The 12,392-nt window shown below is 40.2% G+C and overlaps 1 pseudogene; it reads left to right on the top strand.

The window, feature by feature from the left end:
• LOC100964315 overlaps positions 1 to 2,816 on the top strand; it is a 15,842-nt pseudogene extending 13,026 nt beyond the window's left edge.
• The last annotated feature ends 9,576 nt before the right edge of the window (positions 2,817 to 12,392 follow it).

Raw genomic sequence — 12,392 nt, 5'->3', positions numbered from 1 at the left:
GGAGACAATGGGCACCCTTGCCTAGTTCCTGATCTGAGTGGAAATGATTTCAGTTTAACTCCATTCAATACAATGTTGGCTGTAGGTTTGCTGTAGATGGTCTCTATAGCACAACTTTCTTAGGGGAGGAGATGGACACTTTTCCTTTGGGGTGTAGTATGTACCTGTAGATTGCTTTCAAGGAGTCATCGCTTGCCTCAGCAGAGGTGTCCTGCCGGTATCACTCTTCTCTCTCAGCTGGGCTCCCAGTCTTCAACTTTGCTGGGTGTTTTATGGACTTTATCCTTTTCTCTGGACGGGTGCTTCCGTTGGAGGCTGGTACCCATTGGCCATCTTGCCTCTCCACCCTTAAGTGACTTTCTTGGTCAACCTCCCAAGTAGCTGGGATTATAGGTGCCCGCCACAATGCCTGGCTATATTTTTGTTGTAGTTATCATTGTTGTTTAGCAAGCCCAGGCCAGGTTTAAATGCATCAGCCCCAGTGAATGTGGCCAGCACTGAGACATCCATTCACCCAAATTAAAGTGGGGATGATAATGATATATAAGGATAAATGAGACAGTATAGAGAAACAGCTCAGAATGGTACAGTAAGCACTTAGTAAATGTGGGCCATTCTGATGTTGGGGAGTAAGGACAGGAAGGAGGACACAGAGCCCCACTACTTCCAACCAGCTGCCTCTCTTGGCTGCTTGCCTGGGCTCCATTGCCCCCACCCACCCAGGATTTATGCAGGATGCTCCCATCCCAAGAACCCCTACCCCATTCACTCTCTAATTCCTACTGCAATAGCCAGGCCTTCAGGTCTGGTGACATCACTCCAGTCCAGGGAGTGGAGCTCTCCTGTGGGGCAGCTTCACCCAGACTTGAACAAATGGCTCAGTATGCCCAGGAGTTACCAGTGAAGGGGAGAGTATATTCTGAAACAGCTCCTCTTCAAATATGGGGCCTGGCTGTATAGAGAGGAGACTGGGGGAGACAGAAGATTCCAGTTTGGGTCCCCACCTCTTAACAAACATAGAACAGAGTTCAAAGGAGGTGTGTTTAGGGAGCTAGAGAAGAGGTCACCACTCAAAGGGAAAAGGGGTGGCCTATGGAATAGTACATGTAGTTACAGGGAAAAAAATGAATGATAGCTCTCAAATATGAAAATAAATATAGAATGGATTATTTAATGATTGTCAAAAAGGACAAGAAAGACATTTTCACAAAGAGGAGCTATTGTGAAAGGTGAAGGCACCAAAATGAGGTTTTGTAGTGAGGGAGACAGAGAGACTGGGCTCCACTCTGTGCACAGCACGGGCAAGTAGGAATGTACAGGCAAGGATCAAAGTGGGCCCAGTGATGGGAAATGACTCGAGGAAACATCAGGGATGGAGGTGGCTTCTGGCTAATCTCCCCCTACATGATTCTTACTGAGAAGAGGCTAGGATGGTAGACTTCAGTTGGGGGATGCTGGTGGATGTGGCAGCCCACTAAGGTTGTAAGATATCAAAGGAGGCAGACTCTGATAAATGGGACTTAGCAGGATTTTCGCTACAGTGGAATACTTCTCAGAGGAGGATGTGGAAGTTCAAAAGTCAGGCTTAGTTAAAAAGACCTCAGGGAGCCTGTACAGTTTGTTCCAGGAGAAGCTTTCTCAGGGGAGAAGGAGGGTTGTGAAAAGGCCTGAGTGAAGGCAGAAATCATCCCAGTTAGATGATTAAGCAATTTAGAAAAATACCCCAAAGCACAAGTAAATTAATTGACTAGTCTTTACTTCCCTAAAGAACTGATTCATGGGTGTGCCACAGGTGGGTGTGGCAATTCAGCAGGATAGGAAGGGCAACTGCAGCTGGCCCTGCCTGGCCTGCCCTGCTAACACCCTCCAGGCTTTGCAGATCACACAGTGCACACGCCCCCAGCTCAGTTATCACTCCATAGTTGCAAATACTCCATGTTCTCTTGTCACTAGAAACCTTGACCATGTCCCCGGACTGGGCTGCTGGCATAGTAAGAAATCACAGTAACTCCCAAATCAATAGCTCAGGTCTTATGCAACCTTCAGTGGTAATGAAGCTGGAGTCTCCGAGTGACATGGTTGGGAGGAAAAGAGGCTCAATCACCCCAACTGAGGGCCCCCAAGCCACCTGGCAGGATGCCCAAACTTCCTGGCACAACAACCTCAACCTGGAGAGGCAGAGTACCAGCTACCTCAACACTGACACAGGGGAAGCCACAGTCAATGAGCACTTGTCAGCTTCTTGTCTTCTGGTGACATTTGCAGTTAGTTGCACAGTGTGGTATATACTACTTATGTGCCAGTGCTCACTTGTACTCAGAACTCTGTGTGACCCTTTAAAAACACAGTTATTATTTACACCAATACATGCTGGATGCCTGGTGAGAACAGGGTGCTGCTCCATGAGCTGGGGACTCACTACAGAAACCCAGCCCCTCTCCACACAGAGCTCACATCTAGTAAGGGAATGAGTCCCTAGTGTGGCCTTCAGTGCAGGCCGTGGGGGAGGTAGTGTGGGCATATGGCCAGGCTCTTCTTCAGACCTATAACCCTGTTCATGTGAATGCTGGCAGCTCTGTGTCCCAGCACAGACACACCCGCAGAGTGGGGCCTGTTTTAAGCCCAAAGTGTATCATCTCCAAACCCAGGTCTGCTCACTTTCCCACATGGTTTTTCTGATCCTGCAGCCTCCTCTCTAGGTCAACCCAGAATGCCAGGACCACAGGATGAATCACTTCCAGGCCTACGTTACTCTGGATGTTACTCAGTACAAGGCTAAAATGTGGACCCTGGGAGCAGATGACCGACACAAGTAGCCTCCCAGCATTGCTATACCTGTATTTGATGCCCAGAGCATGCATTCCACAGCTAAATAAACAATACTTTAAAGCAGAAGTCTAACTTGCCCTATCTGGAGTCTCACTTTTCCTATTCTATCCAAGTCCACTGGTTCATATCCTTATTTGTTAACCCAATGTGAGAATCCCAAGCTATGTCAGGAGCCTAATGCATGTACATCTTGGTCTCTCCAAATACAAAGGATGATAAAGCAGGTCAGATGTGATGGCTCACTCCTGTAATCTTAACACCCTATGCATTCAATCCTAGATTGGAATCTGGAGTGTTGCTCTCTAGAACAGCCTAATGACACTGCATAATTCCCTTAGAGGGAGATTTAAGGACAGAGCCAGAGAAGCTGCTTTCCCCATCTTGCTACCATGACCTGATCCTCACCCTCCCCTTGCTAAGGAAGCAATTCCCTGGGTACCACAGCCCCCTCATACTCAGCTGAATGCTTATAGCCAGTGCCCACGTCTATACTGTCACCTGGGCCACAGACCAAGCAGATGAGCACATGGCAAAGTGGGGCTGTGTCAGCAGTAAACTGATCTCCTGCACCTGAAGAGGCTGTACTGTCCTGAGCAAAGGGGAGAAGGCTTGAGGGAGACAAAGGGCTTTGCTCCTTATTTGAATCACCACGCATTCTCCCCATTTGCACAGATTGTCAAGTAGAGGTCACAGTAAATATGTTTGTGTCCTGAAAAATGATCTGTATGACTACAATTTTGTTATATTAGTTTTACTAAACTAAACTCATTTTTAGTTCTACAAACTCAGTATCATATGATCCTGGATATACCTTTTTATTTACCAGTGATACTACTAGAAGAAAATGTGAATATGAATTATTTTCTCTGATTAGCAATACTACATAGTTTTCAGTTATTTCTACTTTTCTTAACTGCAAAGTGTAGAGTCTAACCATGAAGGGTGAGAGAGAGGCCAGGTGAACTGACTTAGCACCTATCAACACAGAGTAAAGTCCTACACTTAATGTGCCCTATCGACCCATGCACCTGCTATACATAGTATACAGCCAGTACCTTAGTACCTCTTCAGGATAGCAAAGGCTCAGAAGCCATTGGGAAAACCACCCCAGCAAAATAATCCTGAGGGAGCAAATAGGAGAGGATCATTGGATACACAATTATAGGATTATATTAAGATATTATCAATGAGGCAGGCAATGTTCTCAACATTTTCCATATATTAGCTCAATGCTGAAAGGGTCAGGCAGATACTATGTCTACTATGTAATTATCCACAGAGATGACAAAGCACACAAAATTTAACCTTAGGGTCAAAGAGCAGGTAAGTAACAGACACACTTTTCACTTCCATCATACACTTTACAACATCATGAAACAGGGAGATATAAGTGCATAGACCAAGGAACCAAACTGAATGAAACATCAGAAAAATTGCAAAAATTAATTAAAATAGTAATTAATATCTTGAGAGATGCAATAAGATACTGTCTCTATAGAATAAATTGAAATGATGTGAAAAAGAACCAATTAGAGAATGAAAAAGAATTAGGATATAAAATGAAATGAACACTAGACTAAATGGTGAATAAAAAGATTAGAAAAGCGAATTAAAGAAATTATTTGCCTCAAAGTAAATCTAGAAAACAAACTGAGAAGTTATCAGTAGAAGACACTCAATATTTAACTAAAAGCAATTGCACAAAGAGAACATTGAGGGCAGTGCCTGTGGCTGAGAAGAGTAGGAGGCTGGACCCAGATACCAGAGGTGGCAGGTTCAAACCGAGCCCCAGCCAAAAACTGCAAAAAAAAAAACAAGAGAGAGAGAGAGAGAGGGAGAACATTGAAAATGGGAGGAGCTTACAAAAATGTCCTAGAATGAAGAACTTGAGTTTTTCCAAATACTCCAATCAATAGTGAAGAAAGCCCACATCAGAGCATGTCACCATAGCACGTGGATTGGCAGGAAGAAGAAAATCTTCCAGAGAGGACAGTGCAAATGACACCAGATTTCTCAATAGAATAGTGGAGGCCCCAAGGGAAAGCACGCCCTGTCTGCCACAACCTAAAGGGAAAGTCACCCCAGCCCCAATAAACTCAATTTCAGAAATGCTGGGAATTTCAGAAGTGCTCACCTCTCATTTTCCTTCCCCAATGAGGAGATTAGAAAATGGAATATAACAAAACATGGATAAGGGAGAATGAAACAGGATCCCCATTTCTCACCAATTATAAAAATTAATTCAAGGTAGATAAATGACTTAAATGTAATGCAAGAAACCAAAGCAATTCTAGAAGAAAATATAGTAAAAATTGTTAAGATATTAATGTAAGCAAAGAATTCATGAATAAGACACCCAAAGGCAAATGCAGCAACAATAAAAACAGATACACAGGATTTAATTCAACTACAATGCTTCTGCACAGTAAAGGAAATAATCAACAGAACAAATAGCCCACATATGGGAAAAAATATTCACACAATACACATCCAATGATGGGCTAATATTCAAAATCTACAAGGAACTCAAGCAAATCAGTGGAAGGAAAACAAAAAACCCCGTTAAAATGTGGTCAAGGACAGGAACAGAAGATTTTCAAAAGAAAGTAGACAAGTGGCCAATGAACATATGAAAAAATGTTCCACATCACTAATCACTAGGGAAATTCAAATTACATCCTCAATCACATATCACCTTACCTATTTTAGAATGGCTTTTATGAAAAAGTCCAAAAACCATAGACACTGTCATGAATGCAATGAGAAAAGAATGTTTATACACCAGTGGTTCTCCACCTTCCTAATGCTGCGACCCTTACATACAGTTCCTCATGTTGTGGTGACCCCCGACCATAATATTATTTTCATTGCTACTTCATAACTATAGTTTTTCTACTGTTATGAGTTATATTTATGTAAATATCTGATATTAGGTGACCCCTGTGAGAGTGTCATTTGAACCCAAAAGGGGTAGTGACCCACAGGTTGATAACCGCTGTCATACACTGTTGGTGAGACTACATATTAGTAAAACCTCTATGAAAACAATATGCAGATTCCTCAAGAAAGCAGTACGGACTGACCATTCAACTCAGAAATCCCACTACTCGGTATCCACCCAAAGGAAAAAAGTGAATTTATCAAAAGATATCTGTATTCCAATTGTTTATTGTAGCACAATTCACAGTCACAGAAGTTAAGTAATCAGAGGAAACATCAGGGAACTTCAAGATGCACGAGAAAGTATCAATAAGAGATTAGACCATGGAGAAGAAAGAATCTAAGAGGTAGAGGATGAAGCTCTTGAGCTAACCCTCAGCAGTTAAAGAGACAGAAAAGAAGACAGAGGACAAAAAATGTTTGCTCAGAGAATCATAGATCTTCACAAAGCATTGCAACATGCCAAATATAGGTCTACATGAAGGAGAAGAAAATGGTCCCAAAGGAATGGAAGCCGAAATTTATATCATAAATGAAAATTTCCCAAGTATCACCGAAGATTCAGACACACTCCTATCAGAGGGATTTCGAATCCCAGGTCATCTCAACTCAAACAGAGCATCTCCAAGATACATGGTCAGGAACTTGTCCCAAGGCAAGACAAAAGAGAATATTTTGCAAGCAGCCAGGAATAAGCACCAATGGACCTACAGGGACAGATCTACAAGGGGGACAGAAGACCTCAAAGCTGACACTTTTCATGATAGGAGATAATGGTCATCTACCATTAACCTTCTTCAACAAAACACTTTTTGACTGAGAATTCTATTTCCTACTAAGCTAACTTTTAAAAGAGATGGAGAAATCAAATCTTTTACCAATATGCAAACATGGAGGCAATTTTCCACAAGACCAGCTCTACAGAAAATACTTAGACCTATTCTTGGCACTGAACATCACAATGGACCACCAGAAAATAATGGACAAAATCTAGCTTCCACAATAGCACAAAGGATGAAACTAAATAATGGACTTTGAAGAAATAAGATGACTAGAACTCCAGACACTTCCCAGTTCTCTCAGTAAATGTTAAGGGCTTGAATTCACAACTGAAGAAACATAGGCCGGCAGACTGGACAAAAAAGCACAAGCCGTCTATATTCTATCTCTAGGAAACCCACCTAGCCTTGAAGGACAAAATAAGACTCAGGGTACAGAGTTAGAATACAGTATTTCAAATATTGTTGAAATATTTCAAATATTGTTGAATTAGCAAATAGAAATCAGAAGAAAGGAGGGGTTGCAATATTATTTTCAGATACAAGTGGATTTAAAGCAACTAAAATCAAGAAAGGCAAAGATAGTCACTTCATACTGCTCAAGGGAACAATACATCAAGAGGACACTTCAATCATCAATAGTTATGCACCCAACATAAATACTGACAGTTTTATAAAACACACCCTAATTGGTCTGAGCAGTAGTGTGATGTCCTATAACATCATAATAGCTGGGAATTTAATACCACTCTGACAAAACCAGACAGATTTATGGAAACTACACAAAGACACAAGAGACTTAAATGTGACCCTAGAAAAAATTGGATTAATAGACATATACAGAACATACCATCCCAAAGCTACAGCATACACATTTTTCTCATCAGCCTGTGGAACAGTCTCCAAAATAGATCATATCCTAGGATACAAATAAAACCTCAACAAATTTGACAGAATAGAATATATCTTGTTTATTCTCAGACCACAATTCTCTAAAAATGGAATTCAATTCCAACAAAAATATTCATCCCCACACAAAGGCATGAAAACTAAACAATCTGATGCTGAGTGACAGCTGGGTCCAAAAAGACGTAAAGGAAGAAATAGTCAAAATTCCTCAAACATAGCAACAATGAAGCTACAAGTTACCAAAACTGGTGAAATACAGCAAAAGCAATCTTAAGAGGGAAATTGATCACATCAGATGCCTACATCTGAAACGTACAAAGAGAGCACATCAACAAACTCATGACCTATCTGATGGAAATACACAAAGAACAATCTCATCCCAAACCCAGCAGAAGAAAAGAAATGACCAAAAATTAAATCAGAGATTAATGAAATTAAAAAAAAACTAGAATCATTCAAAAAATAATGAAACAAAAAGTTGCTTCTTCAAAAAAAAAACAAATAAAATTGATAAATCTTTGTCCATGTCAACTAAAAACAGAAAATAAAACCTCTAATAACATCAATTAGGAATAATAAAGGGAAAATAACAGATGTCACAAAGGTACAAGAGATTGTCTCTCAAGACTACAAGAAACTCTATGCCCAGAAACTGGATAATGTGGGGGAATGGATGGATGCTTGGAATCGCACCCTCTCCCTACACTTAACTAAGAAGAAATAGATTTCTTGAACAGAATAATTTCAAACACTGAGATCAAAGAAACAATAAAAAAAGCTTCCAACAAAAAGAAGCTCTGGACAGATGGCTTTACACCACATTCTATCAAAACTTCAAAGAAGAACTTGTACCCATACTGCAAAAATTACTTCAAAAAATTGAGAAGAATCTTCCCCAACAAGTTCCATGAATTAAAATCATGCTGATACCCAAACCAGGAAAAGACCCAAGTAAAAAAGAGTACTTCAGACCAATTTCAGTAATGAATATAAATGAAAAAATTCTCAATAAATCCTATCCAAGAGATTGTATCTATACATTTAAAAAATTATACATAACCCTATGATTGCATGAATGGACACAGCTATGATTTAATAAAAAAAAATTATACATCACAATCAACTAGGTTTCATCCCAGGGATACAAGGCTGCTTTAACACATGCAAATTGATATCATTTGCAAATTCACCATATCAACAAAAGCAAACAAAACACCATATGATCCTCTCATTAGATACAGAAAAAGCATTTCATAAAATTCAGCATCCTTTTCTAAAATGAACACTTAAGAATTCAGGCATAAGTGGCACATTTCTTAAAATGATTGAAGCCATCTATAACAAACCCACAGCTAATATCATACTGAAAGGAGTAAAACTGAAAAATTTTCTACTTAAAACTGGAACCAGACAAGGATATCCTCTATCACCACTGCTATTCAACATAGTGCAGGAAGTTCTATCCAATGTAAGCAGGTAAGAGAAGGAAATAAAGTGCATCCAAATGGGGGCAAAGGAGGTCAAACTCTTGCTCTTTGCCAATGATATGATCTTATAAAGAACACCAAAGACTCAACCACAAGACTCCCAGAAGTTATCAACAAATACAGTAACGTCTATAAAATCAATGTTCACGTATCAGGAGATTTCATATATGCCAATGACAGCCAAGTTGAGAAGCAAATCAAGGACACAATTTCCTTCTCAGAAACATCAAAGAAAATAAAATACTTAGGAATATACCTAATAAGAGAGGTGAAGGATCTCTACAAGAATTATGAAACCCTAAAAAAAGAAATAGCAGAAGACATTAAGAAAGGGAAGAACATAATATGGTCCACATAGTTAAAATGCCTACACTTCCCAAAGCAATCTACAGATTCAATACAATCCCCATTAAAATACCAACACCATACTTTCAAGATCTGGAAAAAAAAATTATTTGTTTCTTATAGAACCAGAACAAAAGCCACATAGCCAAGACAATTGCTAGTAATAAAAACAAAGCTGGCAGCATCAGCCTACGAAACTTTAGGCTATATTACAAGCCCATAATGATCAAAACAACATGGTATTGGCACAGAAATAGAGACATTGATATTTAGACCTGGATAGAAAACCATGAAATGAAACTAACATCTTACAGCCACCTGATCTTTGATAAACCAAACAAGAGCACACACTAAGAAAAAGAATCCCGGCTCAGTGCTTGTAACTCAAGCGGTTAGGGCGCGAGCCACATACACCAAAGCTGGCAGGTTCAAATCCAGTCCGGGTTTGCCAAACAACAATGAGAACTACAACCAAAAAATAGCCAGGCGTTGTGGTGGGCAGCTGTAATCCCAGCTACTTGGGAGGCTGAGGCAAGAGATTGCTTAAGCCCAGGAGTGGAGGTTGCCATGAGCTGTGAAGCCATGGTACTCTACAAAGGGTGACAGCTTGAGGCTCTGTCTCAAAAAAAAGGAAGAAGAAGAAGAAGAAGAAGAAGAATCCCTATTTAATAAGTGGTGCCGGAAGAACTGGATATCCACATGGAAAAGACTGAAATTGTCGGTTGAGCTGGACCCACAACTTTCACTATTCACAAAAATTGATTCAAAGTAGAGAAAAGATTTAAATCTAAGACATGAAACAATAAAAATCCTCAAAGAACATGTGGGAAAAACACCTGTAATTTTTGGCCTGGGGAAAGACTTTGTGAAGAAGACATCCATGGCAACTGCCACAACAACAACAACAAAAAAAAATAAATGGGACTTAATTGAACTGTAAAGCTTCTGTACAGCTAAGGAGGCAACAACCAAAGCAAACAGACAACTTTCAGAATGGGAAGAAATATTTGCATATTATAAATCAGACAAAGACTTGATAACTAGGATCCACAGACAACTCAAATTAATCAACAACAACAACAACAACAAAAAGATTCACAATGCTGTATACCACTGGGAAGAGACATGAATAGAACCTTCTCTAAGAAAGACAGACAAATGGCTAACAAACATATGAAAGAATGCTCATTGTCTTTAGTGATAAGAGATATGCAGATCAAAACCGCCCTGAGCTATCACCTAACCCCAGTGAGATTAGCCCACATCACAAAGTCCCAAGGCTGCAGATGCTGGCATGGATGTGGAGAGAGGCTAATGGGACTGCAAACTAATACAGTCTCTTTGGAAAGAAGTATGGAGAATCCTCAAAGACCTCAAATTAGATCTCCCTTTCGATCCCACAATCCCACTACTAGCCATCTACTCAGAAGAATAAAAGATCATTATACCATAAGGACACTTTCACTAAATTGTTTATCACAGCTCAATTCACAATTGCCAACACATGGAAACGACCTAAGTGCCCATCAGCTCAGGAATGGATTAACAAATTGTGCTACATCCACACTATAGAATACTATTCAGCCTTTAAAAAGATGGTGATTTCACATCTTTTGTAATACTCTGGATGGAGTACAAACACATTCTTCTTTGTCAAGTATCCACAAGAATGGAAAAGTAATTATCCAATGTTCTCAATACTAACATGAAGCCAGTAGACTATCTGATATGTTCTTACATAAGAGTAAAACTCATTTCAATTCAAGTGAGGGGAGGGGTAACAAGTAAAGGAAAAGGAGGAGGGGATTGGGGTAGTCTCACTGAATGGGCATGGAGTGGTGGGTTTGGCACACCTTTTGTGTGTGGAACATAACTGTGAGAGGGAGTCTACCTAAGGCAATTCAATATTTGGAGCTGGTTGTTTGAACCCTCACATTCACCTGAAATAAATTTACTTTGTGAAAAAATAAATAAATAAAACTTATAAATATGGGAAAAATTACAAATTAACTTTCATTTTTCTCTTAACTTTTTCATACTTCTTAGTTTTATAAAAATGCTAAAATGATCAACTTGTAGTTTGCAATGGTTTAACATGTCCTTCGAAGCTCATGTGGTGGAAACTTGATTCCCAATGCAACCCTGTTGACAGTGAGACCTTTAAGAGGACCTTAAGTCCTCATGAGCAGATTGTTAGTGCGGTGGGGGTTCCTGAGCAAAAAAAGCCTTGGTTAACCTTCTCTACCCCCTGGCACTCCCACCTTCCACCTTGGGTTGATGCAGCAAGAAGGACCTCATCAGATGCACCCCCAAACTCCCAACCTCTATATCCATGAGACAAATAATTTATCTTTATAAATTGCCCAATATCAGCTTTTCTGTTACACAGCACAAAACAGATTAGAACCTAGTTCAAATTTATAATATCTAGTTAGCAGGAAAACATTTGAAATGACTAAGTGTAAATTCCTGTAAACTGTTCCATTGGCCCAGAAGGATAGGGATCATCATCAAAGATTTCCAGATTATTTCTCTGAAACATGTTGAAGTACTTGATTTGTATTATTGTGATGTCCAGTAACTGATATGGATGTTATTTTTCCTTTTGAAGGAGCGTGTTTATCAGAAAGGCGTTATGTTAGTCCTCCAAACTTGGATGAAGATTAATTTGTTTAAATTTTTTTTTTTTTTTTGCACACAGACTCTCACTTTGTGCCCCTGGTAGAGTGCTGTGGCGTCACAGCTCACAGCAACCTCCAGCTCTTGGGCTTAGGCAATTCTCTTGCCTCAGCTTCCCGAGTAGCTGGGACTACATGCGCTCACCACAATGCCTGGCTTGAAGATTTTTTGATAAGATTCTTAGGAGGAGCTAAGATGGCCAACTGGAGCCAACTTTGCATGGGGACAGAGGTGCCCATCCAGACGGAGAGATAAAGGATAGAATGTTTTCAAGAAAGCCGAAGGTCAGCACCTGAGCTAAGAAAGAAGATAGAGGAGTGCTCATCATTCCTGCTGAGGCAAGCTGCAAATCCAAGGAAACAAATTACAGGTACAAAACCCATCACCAAGAGGATGAGAGACCCCTCCCCCAAGAGAGTGGCTC

This window comes from Otolemur garnettii, unplaced genomic scaffold, assembly GCF_000181295.1.
Source record: "Otolemur garnettii isolate 467f Iridium unplaced genomic scaffold, OtoGar3 scaffold00202, whole genome shotgun sequence".
Lineage (NCBI taxonomy): Eukaryota > Metazoa > Chordata > Mammalia > Primates > Galagidae > Otolemur > Otolemur garnettii.
The sequence above is the reverse complement of the archived record's forward strand: the minus strand, read 5'-3'. Positions and strand labels throughout refer to the sequence as shown.